At 41.4% G+C, this 20,773-nt stretch overlaps 1 protein-coding gene across 1 annotated transcript in view; it reads left to right on the top strand.

Moving 5' to 3' along the window:
- Positions 1–20,773, top strand: part of si:cabz01090165.1 (LRR and FN3 domain-containing protein) — a 181,429-nt gene that overhangs the window by 99,616 nt on the left and 61,040 nt on the right. Inside the window, exon 4 of the mRNA XM_026376628.1 lies at positions 4,646–4,738. The gene's annotated coding sequence lies outside the window, so the exon portion shown is untranslated. The remainder of the gene's footprint in view (positions 1–4,645; positions 4,739–20,773) is intronic.

The raw sequence follows: 20,773 nt of genomic DNA, 5'->3' as shown, positions 1-20,773 counted from the left end.
ACCTCTGTGCTTTGAATCATGTTTTGGTGGCCACCACAGGACCGTTCTTTTCACCACTCTCTCCATTTCTGAGGAATCTGCTGTATAGTTGTTGTAATAAAATATCATGAATGCCACTGCTTGAAGGATCAGGTCCTTCTTCCCCTGCTGTGTTGCCAGGTCAGGATCATGTGGACATGTGAGGACTGGCGTTTTGCTGTGTGTGTTCCTGTGTCGATCAGTGGAGTTAGCAGAAGAGAGGAAACGAGCCCCAGTCAGAGCGACAGATGATATTATTAATAGAATCAGAGTGAGTCGTCATTTCACTGAGCTCTTTATTTCAAAGTTTCTTTTTATAGTGCTTCGTTCCATCTGTGTACACATCAGGTGTTGAATAAAGAGACAGACTGTGATTGGACCAATCTAAACATCAAATCCACCTATTAATCAAACACAATTACCCATCAGGCCTTTCATCCGGTTATCTGTCCAGCAGTGGTCCAGCTTTCAAGCCATTTCATCCATTCTTTAATCCATTAGTCTGTCTATGATCAGTCCATTTATCCAGTCATCCCTACATCCATTAATCTACCACTGTATTATTACTCAGCCGTCGCATTAAAGTGCTACATAGACGGAAGGATTGTTCCACCACTTATCACTGCTTCCTGAAGTTATCTCCACTCCTGATTCATTAATGGTCTGATGTGTGTGCAAAAAGACTTTTGCTTCTAAGGGATTCCGTTTGTTTGGAGTCTGGACCTCGATTTCAACCCGACCAAGCTACACAAGGTTCTGTGTATTTTTACATCACAAGGTGAAGCTGATTCCTCTTTAAAAGAACCTTAAAAAATAAATCATCAAAGCCAACTGTACAACAGGAAACTGCATTGTAAGATAATCAATAATGAAGAAATCAATATTACAACAATCAATTACAAGAACAGTGGTTTCTGTTCCCGGTCGCCCTCGTTCTGCTCCTGTCTCTCACTCACAGAACTGTTGGGGAACATGCTGGTTGGTGGGAGGAGAAAACCGAGCTCAGCTGTTGAGCTCAGGTTGTTGCAGTTGCAGCGAGGTCTTCAGGTTTCCTTCATTGCTAACTAGCACAGGTTAATGATCTGACCAGGCTACAGAGGGTTTTTTCCAGTCACTCATCGGTGCAGGAACTTCTTCTTTTGTCTCCTCAACGTGTTGGAGAGGTGTTGAATTAAGGTGCTGCAGAGTCCCCAGACAGTTGAGTGTCCATTCTCTACGCTGTCCCTCTACTCTCCATCATTCGTCCATTCATCAGTTTATCCTTTGAGGCCTCTTGTCTACCGTTCCACAGATTACTCCCTTCACCAATTATCCATCAACCAATTCATCAGTTTAAACATGCACCGTTTTACTCACCCACCAAATCACCAGTTCACCTGTCTATTCATCCAGTCATTCGTCCCTGTACAATCACCTAGTCTACCACTTACTCTTAGTTCCATCCCTTCCTGACACTCCAATCTTTCCTCCTTGTCACTTCCAGTTTTATATCTTGTCTTTCCCTCCTTTATTCCCTCTTTCACCTGTCCTCACCTTTTCTTCTTCTCCTTCAACTTTTGCCCCTTCCCTCCCATCACTCTCCCCCCTGCTTCTCTCCTCCAGTCCTGCATTTGACAGGTGACAGGCTTTTTATATGAGTGCTTCTGCATTCACCTTCTTGTTTTATTCATAACTTTGGGGCATTTGTCAATCGCACCACAGTTTGTTTATCCCTCCACAGGAAAAAAACAACACAAATACAAAAAAAGTCAAATAATTTCCTGACTCCTCGCTCTCTTCTCTGCATGCTTAGATGTAGTAAGCGTAACCTTGTGAAAGTTTATTTTGCCCTCAACAAAAACCTTATTGTTTAAACCTGAGGGTGATAACTTGTTTAAATCCCAAACTTGGCTGGAGCCTGTTAAACCACTCGCTAATGACCCGTCCTCCAGTCAGTTCACTGTTAGTTTGGCTGTAGCTGTGGTCATTTGACCTGCACCATGGACGGAAAACATCATGTGGAGTCGAATTCTGCTCCTAAACTCTGCCTGGCTCACAAAATAACATCTTTTACATACTTGGATTTTTCGGATCTGTATTATGTATATTATGTACAATTTCTATATGTTTATCATATGCAGTACAGTGTACTGTGTACTGTACACTTCTAGAAAACAACTTGCAATTATAAAAATGTGTTTTATCATTTTAATCATCATCTGTGGTTGAAGTTAGGGACAAATTGTGGTTTCTGTTAAATAATTAATTTGTGCTCATTCATCATCTTGATCACTACACATAATGGACATTTCTATAGCTGAGGACTTTGTTCATATTTTCTTCTTGTTTAGTTTGACATTTTCTTCTCTGGTTAATATTTAAATAATTTATGCATGTACTCCATTACTGAGTGATCTTTGGTGCTTGGATCCACAAATTTTTCTACTACACAGAATCCAAGATCACGTTCCTGTAAGTTTTTTTGTTTTATTGTTGTTGATGTGAAGTGTGATATTAAAACGTGCTCCACATGAAGAGTTTCAATCACACTCAGCAGATGAGTAAACGTAACTCAAACCCACATTGGACTCTCAGTCCCTTCACTTAAACCTCTGCTCCGCTCTATTTCCTCCTTCTTCTCTTTATTCCCTTCTCTGTCATCTGGAGGATTACTGCTGAGGGCTGAAGGACATGGATGGACAGATCGGAAGAAAAGAAGATGAGCTGAATGAGGAGAAAAATGTCTTAATACGGTGGAGCGGGAAGGCTCACTAGTCAAACCCCACAGCCAGAAGCTTCTTTGGAATGAAACCTGCTCCAAACAGGAAGAAGAAGAGAGAGAGGAATGAAGTGGAATCCGAACTTCCACTTCCATATCTTTCTCAGATAAACTTACCAACATTTGAAACGGACAAATCCTCTGACCTCATCTGTCTAAATGCTCTAAAACCTTAAAACTTTCTTTTTTCCAGGTGTAAATGATGCCGTCAGTTGTTAAACAGTAAACATGTTGCTTCTCTTCCTGTCCTTTGTTTCTTTCTATTAATGATAACCTGTCAAAATACGACGAGCTTCACATCATGTCAAACTGTTTCCCACAGCTACAGTGACGTACGATAGTTAAAACGTATCTGTGGAGTTGCCACTTTGCAGCAACAATCACAAGTGATTCCAATGTTCTGTTAAAATACCAGTAAACCAGATTACAGAGGGCTTTACTAACTGACATAAAACCACAGCAGGATGAATTCAAGCTGAGTAAATGATGCAGTGGCAACAAACCGTCACTACTCCATCACCATACATTTACCCTCAGTCATTCTGCAGACGCTTTTATCCAAAGGTATAACGTGAGAATGTATGAGAATGTTTTCTGAGATGGATCCATGATCAGATTGATGAGATTTAAACCCTGATAAACCCACAGCTGATCTTAATGCTGATGGGAAACGACAGAGAGTAGTTTCATACAGACACAGGGAGCAGCTCTGCAGAGCATGGACACTGTATTTAATGCAGAAGTTCTGGATAGCTGACAGCCTACACACACAGTAGGAGGCCGAGCTCTGGTTGTGTTAACAGAGACGCACACATCATCATTTAAGGTAAAACCTACACACATATACAGTACAAGTGCAGTTATGGAGATAAACCTCCATCTTCCACCGTAGACCAACCTCCTCCCAAAGCCATTTGGGTGAAAGTACCAGAATGTCAGCAGAGCAGACTACTGACAGAAGAGGGCTGGACCGTGAGCAAAGCCCGACTGACTCTCTCCAGTCCACTTATCTTTCGTCTCATCTTAATAAGACCAGAGCTGCAGCAGCATCCTTCCCATAAGGCCGCTCTGTCCGGCCTGAACCACAATCTCATTAACCAGACATATCGGCCTCTGCAGTACAAAGGGCTTCCTCTGGAGATGACACTCGCTCATTTAACACTGAGACGTCGACATCCTCGCTGTGTGCCGTCATCGATATCAGTAACCAGCACTGTGGGAGAGAGCAGAGGAGAGAGGGAGCCCTGCTTTTATTCACACAGAGCTGCTGGTGAAGCTGAGGGATGATGTTTGATTCAGATTTAGAGAAGAGAATCAGACCTGATGGCTGAATAGATCTTAATCCTTCCGAATCATTCACATGTTTCTCTTTCTTATTAATCCGATGCACTTCAGTTTCTTTTTTTTTAATCATGACGTTATAATCCTGTAAATATTGTTATAATGTGTGAACAGGGATCAAGTGGACAGATTTCAGAATGTAAAGTGTAAATCATACTCTTACAGTTACCGAACAGTTCAGCTGAGAAAACAAGTGACTGAAACCTTCAGTGCAGCTCAGTCTTAGTTAAAACTCCTGTATCCTCATCACAACTAACAAACGATGTGTCTTAAATCATTTCCCTACTGAGTTTCATGTCGATTTAGAAATAAAATCTATACTACTCATATTTCTCTGCCTTCAAGCTTTTGTCTTGAAGATGTTTGTTACAGTTCCTCTAATGTAAAGAAGGTAGAGAATCTAAAACATTGCAGCAACTCTTTACTGTGTACACTAATCCAGGATGTTCAGAGGAACATCACCAACGCAGGTAACACAATCACAGCTGGAGCTTAATATAATATTCAGTAATGTTTTTTCTTTTTCAGGACTCTGCAGTTTAAATCCAGTCCTCACATCACAGCTGCATTTGGTCCTGGTTCATCCCCTGAACAAAAGAATAGCGACGCCCTACAACAGAGGTGGGTTTGCTCCATTTAAATACTGAATGTTTGACGTTAACATGCTGAAGGATGATCCTCAGCATTTGATGTGATCTGATGTCAAACTGAAACAAAAGTTCCTTAAACCAACGATGATTCGGAGCTGTGAGGACGTTTAGAAGGATGTGGCAGAAGTGATGAAGACTGTTTGAGGAAAGCTATTCAGCCTGTTGGCTCAGCTGTTTCTAATATTCCAACTGGATGTGAGCTGCTCCGCTCGCTCTCTCTCCCTCCATCCTCGGTGGTAATTTTAGACCCAGCAGTCAGACCACCTGCGTCTCTATTTGATAAATATTGAATCTGCCAGAGTTAGAAATGGATCTTTAACAAGACCAACACACACACACACACACACACACACACACAGCATGTTACACCTACACACAGTCACATACACATAATGTTTTGGTCTCTTTCTTAAACATGCTGAACCCGTCACAGGTTCGTAGGTTGGTGCTGAAATGTGTTGTTCATGTACTGCTGCTGTGCGGCACACACACACACACACACACACACACACACGCGGCCTTTCTCTCTGCAAATGCACAGACAGCTGTGTGTGTGTGTGTGTGTGTGTGTGATGTGAATGTGTGTGTGTGTTTGCAGAGTCATACTGACAGAGTACACAAAGACGGTGTGACAGGCGTGTTGATCTGCTGCGTACTCAGTGTGTATGTGTCAGTCACCAGCTGTTTCTGAGAGGCCTGGGGGGGGTGAGAATGAGCATGTGTGTAGGTTAGTGTAGGTTTTCTTCATACACCTGTATCTTTCCTAAAGTGGAGCTGAACTCACACAGTCATATTGAATATGTACTGACTTCCATAAAGATGTTTAAGTCGTTTCTAGCTGTAGGTGCCGCAGAGCTCGTTCGTTCACACTCGTACAGTTTCCTTTTACTCCTAAAGCAGCGTCCACAAATATTTAATTTGCTTTTTCTAATTGATGAACTCAGATATAAATTCTCGACTTGACTGTACACAGTTAATGACTCACTGAGTCTCACTGATTTCCAACTTTCTCCAGCAGAAAATAAAACAGGACGTAGTTTAAAATTATGACTTTTATGAAACAGTGGACCTGTGTTGATGAACCTGAATAAACCCTAAATAAGTGAATTTGAGTAGCAGCATCTAATTTCCTCTATGCTGTAAACATCAAGGACAGATATGATTGACTGGAGTCCTTTTCTGGGCTCCATATACATACATAAATATGTATCACAGGTGAGCCCGGCCCTACCTGTCCATTGTTTTCCCTCTGCCCTGTGTGTGCCGGTGCTCGTACATACAGCTTTACTCTCCTGGTGTGCAAGGACACATCTGTTTTCCAGCAAAAGACGAGCACATCAAGGCCAGCGACTATCTGCAGCAGCAGCAGCAGCAGCTGTAAAGCAGAGCAGGGCATCAGTTCACAGTAATAAAGTAATATCAGTGGTTTTATAGGCAATGGGAACCTACAGAGGGTTTTTCTGATAGTGCTGATGGTGCCATCAGGGGCTAATAGCATTTATGGGCTTTTGGATGGGAACCGGGGTGAGAGTGTAACAATTTCTAACCTAATTTGTTGCTGGTATATCGTTGCTTTAAAAAGAAAATAATGGAAACTTTAAGAGTCCAAGATGTAGAAATAAAGCTTTCTGTTTTATTAATATCACCTAAATCAAAACGCCCCAGGCTGCACTGAGCCTCGAAAGGCTTCGTGAAGATGGTTACGAGAGGAGATGATATAAAGCGTTGTGAATGTATCTGTGTATCTGTGTGACCACGACTTCTATGGAGGATTTTCTCCCCGCGTCTCTCAGCATGTATAATGTATGGCAGGATTCATTTTTAACGCTGTGATTGCTTTTCTGTTGGTAAACAATTTGGATGCAGAAGGGCTGAATCTTCTCTGCAGAGAGGAGCGGCGCATTCAGACAAAATCCACAAACGGCCATTTGAGTGCCAATTGCTCAATTCACAGAACAAATTCGCCTCCTCATTGCTGACTGAATGGCTTTTCAGCTGCATTAAACAAACGTCCCAGAGCAGCCTTTGTGAGGTGCAGCTCTCACAACAGCTTTACACTCTCAGCCACTGCAGATGTTTCCTGTCCAAAATTAAAAGAACACTTTTCTGTCTGTTGTAAATGTCGTGTCAGCGTTAATATAACATTTTCAACTCAAAGCTTGGCTGACAGAGTAGCATGTTGTGTATATGTCCCTGCTTTATTTCTGGAACTAATGTGGACAGTTCAGATGTGTTAATTTACGGTCAGTGTGTAAATGGTTCAAATCATCTGAACATTACCATACGTTAAATGTCCACAAATTGATCTGTTTACAATATATTTATATTAAATCATTTTCAGGAACCATTTGAGTATTGAGCTGTTTATTGACTGTTGCACCGCAGCAGCGTCTGTGATTCATCATCATAGAAAAATATCATTTTCTCTCCAACCGGTGAGATGTGGACTGGACTATTTGAATCAGGTGTTGCTTATTGCAAAGTCATCGTGTTAAACGATGAAACCACACTCTGGACAGTGTCTGGAGTCTTTCACACGTGTAACACGCAACAGTAGATTGTCTGTGTCCGATGTGTTCTCATTTGGGAAAAGAGTCCTTTGGGTTGCGGAGGAAGGAGGTCCCTGACACAAATACTACACTTAAAGCAGCACCACTCTCATTAGAAATGATGCATTATGCATGTAACCCTGATTTCTGGAAGGAGAGAAGCACCAGAAAGCATGGTAAATATTTCCCATGTTCCCAGTCACTCACTGTGAATTCACCCAAAAAACAACCTGCTGAACTAAAGAGTTGGTAAAATACTGTACTTCAAACGTCTGGGCCGACTGACCCGGACACATTCTCACACACAGCTGAACTGGGTGAGGGTTCAGGGTTCAAAGCTCCAGTGCATGTCTGAAAACATAGTTAGAGACTCACTTTCCTTCATAGAATGTTAATTATGCCCATTTTCACATTTTGTCATTTGATCTGAAGAAGTTCAGAACCGCAGGGTTGGTCCAGGAATAACACTGTGAACCATATTGTCTTCTGTGTGTGTGTGTGTGTGTGTGTGTGTGTGTGTGTGTGTGTGTGTGTGTGTGTGTGTGTGTGTGTGTGTGTGTGTGTGTGTGTGAGATCCATAGTATGTCGTAGTCTTTTCTCTTCTGTTCTCAGTTTTCATTTTCAACCTATTCACATCTATTCTTTCCATCACCATGCAGCCACATGGTTTTGGTTACGGATAGAAGTCTGTACTGAACAATAGCGATGAGCAGACACGCTGAACAAAAGCCTCTCAGGCTGTGACAGACTTTAGCTTTCTGCTAATAGGAACCAGCGCTCAGAGACCGAAAGTGCATAGAAAATGATCATCTCCACTCGCTTAGAACAGGAACCACAGGGGATGAATAAATGAATGAATAGAGGAGAGAAAGAAGCAGCAGGAAAATAAAAGAGGGTTTAATGAACGCAATGGAGACAATAAATTTGTGAAGACTGTTATTAGTGCAGGTATTGTATCTCTAGGTTTTGATTTCACGGCTCTTGGAAGAACAATAGAACAGTGAGACTATTTATTATCAAGATGTGTTTCCACTGTTACTCAAAGTATTCTCATCTCCGTATCTTCACAGCACTTTCCTCTGTTGAGAAACAACCTCTACAGAGATGTAGATGCAGATAAAGAAGCAGTGATTCCTTTCTTCAATGTGCATCTTTCTCACCGCTCACAGGCTGAATGTTCACAGCAATCCAGACTGAACACAGATGTGTAGAGATGTGGTTCGCCCCCAAATGAAAGTTCCTGGAAATAAACTAAATCATGAAGCAGAAGTTCATTTTCTTTAGTCGTGTTTTAATTTTCACCACATCTGAGCAGCCGTGGAGATAAAATGAATTAGGCTGGAAACAGATTAAAAAGCTTGGTTTCATGCACGAAACACGACAGTCATCATGGTGTTTGTTGTAAAATTCAGCTCCAAGAGAGAAATGTGCACAATCCTGTCTCCTAGTAATTAGGTTTAGAGGTTAAATTATGTTTGGGTGGAAGGTTTTTCTTTTCTTTTGCTTCCAGGGGACAACGTTCTAGTGCACCACAGTCGTCCTACAGAGGTAGTAGTACGAGCGGTAGGACTTTAAAACCTGCTTTGAGTACGGTATAGATGACAGATTGGGACTTAAACACATGTCTGAAGTTGAATATGTAAACACTTGGAGCATGAATATTGTATAACTGATTTAAAATACAACATAACCCAGACAACACTGCAGCGTTGGAACTATTAAACATATGTCCTGGTTTTCCTGTTTTCACTTGACCTAAAGACCTAAAGACCTAAAGACAGCCAGAGGAGAGACTAGAGACTGAAATGAACAAATCACAGTAACTGAAAGCTCTTGGACATCACTCTTACTGTTTCCATTTACTCTCTTCTTCTCTACATAATTGCCACCGACCTTTTATGCACTTTTGCAATCAGCAGATCCTTTTTTTAACGCTGCTGAAAATCGTGGGAAGTTATTTTCAGCTTTACAAGCTCTGTAAACCGGTGTCATAGTGCTGCCTTAGTGATCCTCTGGTGAAGGACACGGCTGAGCTTCCATCTTACTGACACAAAACATCACAACAGAAGAACAACCAGCAAACTGAACAGTTTTCTCACGTCCCATTAGTTTCTTGTTTCTCAGCGTTTGCCTGCTGATTCTTCTCATCTCCACCTTGTGTATGTTACCTAAGTGAAGAGTGACAGAATCAGGTGTCTCTCCAGAGAAGAATGTCACGCCGCTCCGTCTGAGCTGCAGGGTTAGTCGAACACTTACACACTGCATCTTTCATGAATGGTCGAGTCTGTGTTGAATGATAAATACCTCTTTGTTTTTACTACAGATGTTCTGTAAATACATGAGAGCCCCGCTTTGTTGGAGGTTAAACACGTTAGCTCTCTACAAAATGAACCATGTTTCCAGTGTGAACATGGCAGTGATGTCAGTTTATACAGTACATTTGTGGTACAGTCCTGAATGCAGTGGACACTTCCACAGTAATTTGCATGAATAATAAAGCACCTAAAAGCATCACAGTAATAAGAAATGGGCTGTAAACACAGTTCATCTTATTAAATATTTTTTTCCACATGAGCACCTGCTGCATTTTTCTTCCACTTTGGCTTTGAACAAAATATCCGAATGTTGTGAGCTTCTACTTTGGTCCAGTTGGTTTCACAGATGTTCATTTACTACAGGTACAGTGGTTTGACTCCCCCATTCTTTCTGGTCACATGAGCCCTCAGTACATACTGATTATAGTGGATGAAAATCTTGATACCTTAGGCTACAGTGATATTTTGACGTATGTAGTGAGATGAGCGATGTGGAGAAAATTCACTTTGCTCCTGTAGTTTATCTGTGTAGCTGTTGTGGAGCCGGTGTGTGCAGCACATTTGAGGAGTTGTTTGTTAGATATATGGCTTTGCCTCCGGTGGCTGTGTGCACTGGCTCTATTACTACGCTGTAAGCTCTTAAAGCACAATGATAAATCCATCTTTGGTTTTGGAAATCTGCCTCGTTCAGTATTTATTGTCATCTCTTTTTTTTCTGTCCTCGTGTAACTCAATCTATGAAACTTTACTTATTTGGCATTAAAAGAAGAACCAGTACGGCCAGAATCACCAGTGAAGTCGTCTGCCCCTCCAATAAATCTCCTCCGTCCTCATCCTCGGAGTGTACCTCATGGTATGGTAATGATTGGCTGGAGATGAAGGAAACCGGAGGTGTGTGTGTGTGTGTGTGTGTGTGTGTCTGTGTGTGTGTGTGTGTGTGTGTGTGTGTGTGTGTGTGTGTGTGTGTGTGTGTGTGTGTGTGTGTGTCTGTGTGTGTGTGTGTGTGTGTGTGTGTGTGTGCGCGCCCTTCTGCATGTTTCCTTTTATCTCTCTGTGTACCTGTTTACATGTATACCAGCGTATATGACTGTGTAAAGTATGTTAATCCATCAGTGGAAGGTCAGCCCCTCAGGGTTTCCTCATTCTTGTTTAACTGAGAACTTTTCCTCCCAGTCAGCATAAACAGAAAGGGAGGAAGATGGTGGTGGGGTGGGGATGAATGCTGGTAGCTCGAGGCCAGTAACAACACCTGAGCTAATGCATTCAGCTGAATTCACTACACTCCCACAGCTGACGACTCTCTGAACACTCGCTATTTAATCTTTCTTGTGTCTTTATCTCTTTTATCAATGCTTTCCAACTCTACACTCCTTTCCTCCTCCCTCCCCCACCTCCTCAACCTCTCGCTGTTCTTCTACTTACCTTTTTCTCATTTTATTAAATCTTATACTCCTCTGTGTCCATGTCTGAGGTGAACTTTGGAAGTTGGTCTGGTGTAACATGATTTTTCTGAACGACTGAATGTGTTTATGTGTTTGATAAAAACTGATTTGGGGAGGATGGTGATTTGACTCCAGAGTGCTGTGTGTGGTTGGGTTTAGGAAGGATTGTGGTTTGGTTTAAAGTTTAATGAACTTGTTCTGTGCCAGTCTAAGTCAGACCATGATCTCTGACTGTCTCACTACATCCATAAACAGCAGTTGTAAATCAGTTGTATATAAAGATGATTGTTGGGGAGACACTGTTGCTTTGTGTAGCTCCTCTTCTACTTTCACACTCCTCCTCTCTTCTTTTCATCTCTACATTTCTGTCTTTTCTTCTTCCCCTCCTCTTCCTCCCTTTCTGTTTTTAATATACTTCTTTGCAAATCACACATGTGCAGCTAGGGTTTGGGCCTTTTCATTTTGCAGGACGTTTCCTTCTGGTTGCAGTTGTTGTATTGTTGCTCTTAGATAATTCATCTGTGAGCAGGGACTGTTCTAAAAACTCAAGGCTGGTGGAGGAAGTCAGTTGCTGAAAAGCATTTAAAACGAAAGCTTTGTTGTTGTTAAATCAAACTGAGAAGACGATGACTGTGCGGTGTAGGTAGTTTTCCAGACTCCAGAGAGCAGGTGGGAGTCTGTGTTTCGTGCTACTCGAAGATACTTTGAAAAGACATGTTGACCGCTCTGTGAACCAAACTTTCAAAATGGCATTTTAATTACAGACTACTCTGTATTCATGGGTTTTACCTAAACATCATCTTTAAGGTTGCTAATTACTTCCATACTTCACAGGTCCCTAAAGGCTTTTGTTCCTTTCAAGGACACTAATTTGTCAAACACGTGTGAACATGCACTTCATGTATTACTTCGTATGTGCAGCGATCAGTCACTTGTCAGTTCATTAGTGTCGCTGCTCTGTTCGATCATTTGCAAGTGCAGGATACTGTTTGTGCTCAATTCAGATGCGTAGTTAAAAGCATACATGGGTGCAAGTGGATCATACTTTGATAGTTAATAGCATTGTGGTAGAGTCTTTAATCTCTGTATTGTCAACTCTGCAGTGTTAAATAATATATCAGAACAAAAGCACATATACAATGCTTCAATTTGCATTTCTGCTGGAGGATAAGCCTTTTTAATTCTAAGGTAAATTAGCCAGTATCCTCTCAGTTTACAGAAGAGTTGCATATAAAAGTAATTATTTACAGAGATAAATTTGAATTAAATTTCTAAACCAAATAATCCTCTATATAACACTGTTTGTTTTTGCATCATTTGACATGATTGGTTCTGCACAGGAAATGATCATGTGGAAAAGATGGAGTTCTCATTTGCACCATTACGTAATCAGCAGTAAGTCAACACAGTTGGATAGCAGCTGTAGGGGCAGGGCGCTGACATTACTAATGAGGCAGGGCTTTTATTTTGATGGGTTGGGATGCTTCAAAGCAAAATGAGATTAATGTGCTCTGATGTTGGACTAATTGCTGTTCTACTGAGTTTAGGTTAAAACGTTTAAAATGCTTTGGGGATGAGCAAAGAAAGAGATGTGTTGACATATTAAAGATCTTTTAAGATGTGTGACATCGTGCTTAAGTTAGTGTATAATGTAAAGTTAGAAGCATTTATAGCGCTGACATAGTGCTCAGTGCTAGAATAATCCAATATTGTGTTTATTACAAAGATGTGTTTATGTTTGGGTGTTTTACAATGAAACCATGAACGTGTTAAAAGCCTTTTTATGCCCCCAGTGCTCATCAGTTAAGTTTTAACAGCAAACCTTTGAATGTTTACAAGTCTCCTCCACCTTCATGCATGAAAGTCAGAACACCTGTTAAAAGATTATCTATTTTTAACAGGGCAGACATTCACAAACATGTCACACACACCAGCAGAGACTCACAAGCAGAATCTCTGCAGTCTGTTATCACGTGTGTGTGTCCTGTGCACATTAGTGTGTTTTCGTTGTACTTGTGCATCTGCAGGTTGGTTTTCATGAGGTCGGCAGGTGCTGTCAAGCTGATGGAGCAAGAACAACAAACGCTGTGTTACCTGGTGCTTTGTGGCACCTGTCAGCCACCGTCCAACAGCGCAGTCACACTGACCGTCCCACAACAACAATGTGTCCTTGTGTGAGTTTTGTCCTGCTGTGGGGAACGTGTGTGGGTCTGTGTTCTGTTCCTTGAGCGTATGTTCAGCATCCTGCATACCTGCACAAGACCACACATACACACACACAGACACACACACAAACACACACACACACACACCAATAGACAGATGGACACACAGGTAAGCTGACAATGGAAATTTCCATGACAGACACACATGCAGGTTGACAGATGAAGTGAGCGACAGACGATGAACAAACCCCCTGTTTAAGTAAAATGATCAAACCAATCCTGAGCTGCTAAATATGACAACTGGCAATGAACTCCTGTGTAAATACTGATGCATTCTAGTTCAGTTACAGTTCATCAAATGGTGACAGGACACTGACACCTTCCTCCCCACCCAACCAGCTGTCAGCCTATTCTAGACAGCCCATCTCTCTCACAGTGAAGTTTCCTCCAAATTTGATTTAATATCCTGGAAAGAAATGTTATCTGTTGTTGTAAGAGAACCTCACCTTTGTGCACAGGCTTCACATGTGGCTGAACCGTGGATCTGAAGAATCCTACACTCCTAACGCTGTGTAAACATCTCAGAAACAGCTACGAGTGTTCAGAAAATAAAGTCAGATATAATTTATTGTCTGTTAGCTCTGGGTAAGTGACATTTTCAGTCAACACTCAAGTTCACCTCATGATCAAGTGCTCTACCTGAAAAAGCTTCACGTTGTAGCTAAAAGCAACGCCTCCCACTGCCTCTGAAATGAATGTCACCTCTGTAGGTGGAGACGTGTCTACTTCTGCAGATGTAAACTGCTGCTGCTGTTATATCATCAACTCCTGTGCATTAAGCGGTTTTCTGAGGGCTGTTTAATCATGTCTCATGTTTGTGCATGTCAAGTCATTCATTTGTCATCCTGCTTGTGTCATGTTCTGGTTACTGGTGCACACTGCAAGCTAATGAATGGGAACTAATGACTTATTAATGTTTACTCCATACAGTATGCTAATGAACATTTTTACTGATAATTAGGTTTATGTGCCATTATATTTGTGTTCGAGCGCTGCACGCTGCCTCGTTGGTTCAGTGAATTATGTTATTCCGTATTTTCCTTAATTTCTCTCCGTACTTTCGACTCTCGACTCGACCTGTTGACAGCTGGTGAAGACGACATTGAAATCTCTTTGGTTTAACCCAGTCGTAGTGGTCTTAGTCTTACTGTAGAAATCATTGACTTAAAAACACAGATTGAGTTCTGTGAGAAATGGAGGTCAGCCTTTCAATACCAGCGCTACCTTGTGCGTGTCCATAGCTTTATTCTCGTACTCAGCATGTGTCCACACCTTTGACCAAGACTCTGAAATGTGTGTTTGTGTTTACATTGCAGCAACCAGCAGGCATCAGCACCTTTTTAATAAAGGGACCCACTGTGCCCATACCTTTAATGAATAGCCTTGTCTACACCTTTATTAAAAGCCCTGGTGTGTGCCCATCTATGATTAAGAGGCTCATATTTGTACATTTCTTTTGGATAAACGGCCCAGCGTGTCCATAGTCTTAACAATGTACGCCGTCTACTTTGTTAAATGATCTAGTACCTTGCGTTTGCAGTACTGCTACTGTAAAAGTCTCTGTACCAGTATTGAGATGCAGTTTATTCTTTTATAACTTTGCTGCATTTGGCTGTGACACTTCACACTGTTGGTTACTATATTTATCCATAAGGCACATCCTTTACTGGCCTCTTGTTCACCCTGCCTGCTAGCCAGCCCGTTCTCCTCAGTGGCCCGCTTCACATTTCTAAAGCCTCCAGTCTACAACAATATGAAGCAGTAGAGTTATTAGAACAGTGCATTCAGCCACATGCAGAGAGCAACATTAAACAGGACAAATTATTCTGCATAAAACAAAATCCTGTTCAGTATTGTGATGTTTTACTGTTGTTGTCTTCATTAGTTTTCTTTTTCAGTATCACTTCTTGATCAGCACCAATCTACTAATTAATGTGATTTCTTTCATGAGCACATGCATTTTAAACGAGACTTTGCTGAATGTTAAGTCAACAGATCAGACTGTAGCTTTACTAATGCAGAATGCGTTAAAACACATGATGTGATGTCCTCATATCTGTAGCTCTGCGTCCTGCTGTGCAGCTCATTTTATCAGATTAATATTCCATGTAACACGATCGATCTGGGCATGTGCAGGCTGTTTGTTTTTGTTGCACTTCTCACATACTTTGTTTGGTACATAACTACCATTTTGGATTTGCTGTCAAATTCTCAGCAACAGTTCTTAGCTATCTACATTCAAGCTGCAACTGGTCCATGCAGTGTTGGTTACTGGGAACCATCTCCTACTGTATGAACAGTGATCAAAAGACTGCAGGACTGATAACTGAATTAAATGCATATTCAATCCAACTCTCTTTCTCATGCTGGTTCTCTATCCAGGTTCTTATCTCTCACAACCTTATACTTGAATTTAATGCAAATGTGTCACAATTTGCTGCCATTAGCAATGACAGCAGCTGTGTGTCGGACCCGTCATGATGGCTTAGGCACAAAAACATCAGGGTTAGATTAAAGGTTTTAATAAGAACTTCCTGGATCAAACTAATCGTTGACAGAATTATCACTTTTCTCAACAGGTTGGAAAAGTGCAGCAGCCAAAGATCACTTACAGTAAGTTCTTCAGGGGAGAACAGTATTGATGATTGTGTTCAGCACCTCAGATCTGCTGGTACTGTAGGTGCTGTTGGTCTGTTCGAGTGCATAATTATTGGATGACAACAAGTGAGAACCGTTGAATGGAGTGATAACATTTGAAGCAGGTGTTGATGGACACATTAAAAAGCCCATGCACTGCAGGGACATTTAAAAAAACGCTTATAAGTAGACAGTGTGACACTTATTAGGGACAATACACACACACATAATGTGTCTCTGCTAAGTGTTTTAGCAATGGTGTAGGCACAGACTCGTCATTAAGACTTATTTCTTAGCTGCACATAGCAATTACAGCTCTGCACTAAACACAATGGGCTGGAATGATGATGAATGGAAAATAATAGAGTTTATAGGGTGTGTGTGTGTGTGTGTGTGTGTGAGAGAGAGAGAGACAGAGAGTTCCATTTATTCCAGGTGTGCTTTGATTCAAGCCCCAGCGGTATATGATTATATGTCTTTGTAAAACTCAATCAGACCTTTATGATGGCTGTAAACAACACAACTAACAAAACACATACATTGTGAAGCGGCACCTCACTCAGGTTTAATGAGTCTTTTCAGTGGGCTGTAATCAACACAGTCACTGTGGAGTTGAGCTCTGCTATTACCGAAAATACAGATTTTTCTCTTTTATCACTCGTTCCTTGCTCTTTGTTCACTCACATATGTTTCTTGTGCTGTGCTCTGTTTTCTGGTCGCTCTGCTTGAAAGGAGCACAGTGTTCATTTGTTGTGTACAAAGGTTTAAATGCTTTTTACTGGTATTCATAGAAATAATAACCACTGATTAACATGACAATATTTCATTGGATTGTTTAATACTTTTCTTTAAATGCTGCTCTAGCTTAATAACAGCACTACAGTCAGAACCTTGCTGGTCATAAAGGGCTGTTACACCCACTTTAGCCGCGAACATGACCGCTTACATTTTAACTAACAGTTCGACTAGTTGGATCATATTTATCTGGGTTTGTCTGAGTTTTCAGAGTTGTCTCAGTTAAACGAGCACATTAAAACACTCTAGAAAACATACATATTAAATGAAGTGATGGACAAATGCAGTGTTGACACATTAACTCATTAGCCGGAATGACTGCACATCACATCTGTTACATGCGATGATTCGCTAACATGCAGCATCTGTTAGCACATCAGTGCAACTGAAAAGAAAACAATGAGAATTTAAATGAGCTTTACATAACATGGTTACAGTGAACACAATTCAACAGTGGAAAAAACAAATGGAATATAAAGTTATTTACAATATGTCTGCACATTTATCCCAGTGCACTCAATAAGGAACTAAAAGTAACTTCTAACCTTTACTACAAACCTCTTGTCCTATTTACCAAATAATCTGTAGTAATAAAGAGGTGAACTCTTTTAGAACGAATTAAACCAGATGTCATCGTTCTTTATTAATTCAAACTCTCCTGAACATAAACAAAGCTTCACCTCCGTTACTTCAGGTGATTACACTGTTAACTGACCTCTGCTGACGTGGGAAACATTCATGTGGTCGTTCTAACTAATGCTGTTTTCAAAGAGGAGTCTAACGTTTCTAAAGTTTTGCCCTTTAGATGTTGCTGTGCAGCCAGTAATGAGAGAGTGTGACAGGGTGCACCGACCTGCCAGACTGACCTCTGACCTCTCTGCAGAAATGTCTCAATGTCTCTGTCAAAAACTGACATGAAGACGAAACAGACTCCTCTGTGCATTAATTTGAAACTTCACAAATTGGATTTTACCTGCCTCTTGGAGATCAATAGGTCTGATTGCCTTGGGAACCAGAATCTGTTCTTTGTCCCAGATAGTGTTAAACTCAGGAGGTCAGCAAGGGTAAGGAGGCCTCGTTAGAGATAACGAGGTGGATCCTCAACAGACTGACCAGGGGACGAGTCGACTGATGGCATGGGGTTAAGATGGCTTTAAAATGGAAGTCTGTTAATGATCTGTGTGTGTGTGTCTTTGATATTTGCTGTATCGTGCCGTGAGAGAGAGGGAGTGTGGTTCTGTGTGTGTGGGAGCTTGTCAACGTGCGTGTCTTCTATTTCACCTTGTCACGTCATGCAGCTCTGTCCGCTCTCTCTGCCAGGTTGGATTGTTGTAGATACACAAGTAAAGCTGCAGTGGCAGCCCTGTGTGTGTGTGTGTGTGTGTGTGTGTGTGTTTGGGCTGCAGGGCCTGGCTGTTCAAACACAGCTGTCCCTCTCACTCCTTATTTACACTGCTGATCACAAAACACAGAGATGCACATTTTCTCCATTCTCACAGACGCTCTACAACAGGGGTCCAATCCTGGTCCTCGAGGGCCACCGTCCCGCTTGTTTTGCAACCAGCCCTGCATTTCCAGCCTCTCATTGGCTGAACACACCTGATCCAGGTAATTAGCATATTCATAGTAGGAAAATTAGCAGGGTAGTGGCCTCCGAGGACCGGGATGGACACCCTTGCTCCTCAGGATGTGGTGGATGGGTCAGGTTGGACACCCCCACCCTGTCTTTGGCTGCACAGTTACAAAGTTTTATTAGAGGATTTTGTAAATATCCCAAAAAACGCTGTTTGGTAGTAACTGAACTTGCTTTAAGTTTCACTTTGCTTCATCGTTCATGTTCAAGTTATGGAAATAAAAGTATTATGATTTGCTACTTGGAAAGGAGTAATGTTGTTTTAGAGTATTTGGTTCATTTATATTTTTAATGCTACGATGAGAACCGAACATTTGCATTTCTTAATTATGACTGTGTGAGGATTTCATTATTTAACAGCCAGTTGTTGACAGCAAAACCAACATTCAAGTGGAACTGCTGCAATCAGTGGATTCTATCATGGATGCAAAGGAAATTGATTCTGTCCTCCCACACAGAGTTGAGATGAATTTGTGCCATTGTCTAATAATAAAGTGTCTCTGTGGCCTTGGAGAGAATGAAGAGTTCAGGAAGAGAAAAAACAGCTTTTTTGCTGAGTTTCCTCTTCTTATTCTGTGTAACCCTGCACTCTGGAGTATAAACTGCTCCAAAAGAGAGAGATGGCACAGTGTGCAGTCAGTCCTTCGACAGGAGTCAATGGTGCAAATATGTCCTCAATTAAATGTGCTAACTTTGGTTTGGAGTGCAGCCAGCCTTCCAGTGCCACCTGTTTCACAAAGGAGTTTTACTGTGCCAATTTCAAAATTTGCTTTACTTTTACACTCTGTTCCCAAATTCCAACTGAAGTACTGGAGACCCAAAATGATGCTTTTCATTGTGAGATGAACCTAAAAAAATAAAAACGTGCTGCTGGTATCAGCTGTGCCTGAAGACTTACAAATTATCTGGCAGTGTGAACTGTGGAAGTTGAGAAAGATTCAGCTTTTGCAAATTTCCTCTGAAGCACCGGAGCAACAAACTGGAGATAACAAATCATGCTCACTTGGTTTCCCTCAGGAGGTGAAAGCACAGAGTTATTAAACTCTAACTCTGCTGTATTAAGTACTTCAAACAAAATAGATGGTGAACTGGTTGTCACGGCCAACGGCTCCTAATTCACTGGGATAGAACTGTGATAGACTTGACTTGGACTTGATACGCTGAAATCCACTGGCCAGTGAATTATGTATTTTGTCATATGCTTGTAAAGGCCTAGTGGTAATAGGGAACACACCTGAAAGCTTCAGTCTGCAGGAGGCCGATGTCCGTGACCAGGAGGTCAAATTAGGTTTCATGTGAGCGTCCAACTAAGAACTCGCAGTGCGACAAGGAGCAGATTCATGGATTTAAACTGTTTGTGCTAGTGAAACATCTCAAACATCAGTTTAGTGCTTGTCTGTCGTCATATGTCCGTTGTTTGATGTTAATGGAGTTTCTAGTAGATTATAAGTCCCTTTTTGTTTTAGTTTTTCTTTTCAGTTTTTTTTTTATTATTATTTTGCTCATTTATTTTCTATTTGTCCCATGTGAAACAACCAAATGCTTTAAAAATGATTCTGCTCCATTGTCTTAAGCTTATCATTGAGCTACACTTCAGTGTATTGTGACAATCACACACACATTTGTGTCTCTATGTGCTGTATGTGCGCCACTTGTGTCCACCAGGCATTATAGTTTACCTTTAGGTTTAGTGCCAGTCTGGCCACTACTCGCCCACTGGGCAAAACACAGCACTCTGCCCCCCAAAGACATAAACACACACACACAGAGAGAGAGACACACTGGTCCGCGCAGACACACATCCTCTGGCATTTTTGCAAAACAGGCTGGCTCACTAAAAAAACAGGCATGCATGAATAAATTCACACGCTCCAAATTTAGGCACATGAAGCAAAGATCACACAGCCGGCCAGGCAAAACAACACACACACACACACACACACACACACGGTTTGCTGCTTCACAGAAGAAGAGCTGCTGAGGTGAGAGCAGGAAGGATTCGCTGAAGTAGAAGAGAGGTAGAAATGAAAATAAAATTACCAAAGTAAGATGGAGAAGAAGAGCAGAGAAAGATCAGTGAGGTAGAAGCTGCAGCGCAGGAGGACAGAAGAGCTCAAACATTTAGTTTTCAAAAGCTTTGATTTTAAAACAACCCTTAATTCAGCACAACCCTCTGGAAAAACTGAAGAAATACTCGTAACAAAGTACTACAGCATCATCAGTGTCAGCGTTTTTCTATTGTTTTATAAGCCACTTCCTTAATGTGATGATTAGAATAGTTGTTCCACCTCTGCACTGTGCTGCTGCATTAAACAACAGATCCAGCTGTGAACTATCCAGTCACAGTGAGATGTCATTCTGTTCCTTCATGTCTCCTGAAGTGACAGCAGCACAAACCCCATCTCTCTGT

This window comes from Anabas testudineus, chromosome 13, assembly GCF_900324465.2.
Source record: "Anabas testudineus chromosome 13, fAnaTes1.2, whole genome shotgun sequence".
In the NCBI taxonomy this organism is placed as follows: Eukaryota; Metazoa; Chordata; class Actinopteri; order Anabantiformes; family Anabantidae; genus Anabas; species Anabas testudineus.
The sequence above is the reverse complement of the archived record's forward strand: the minus strand, read 5'-3'. Positions and strand labels throughout refer to the sequence as shown.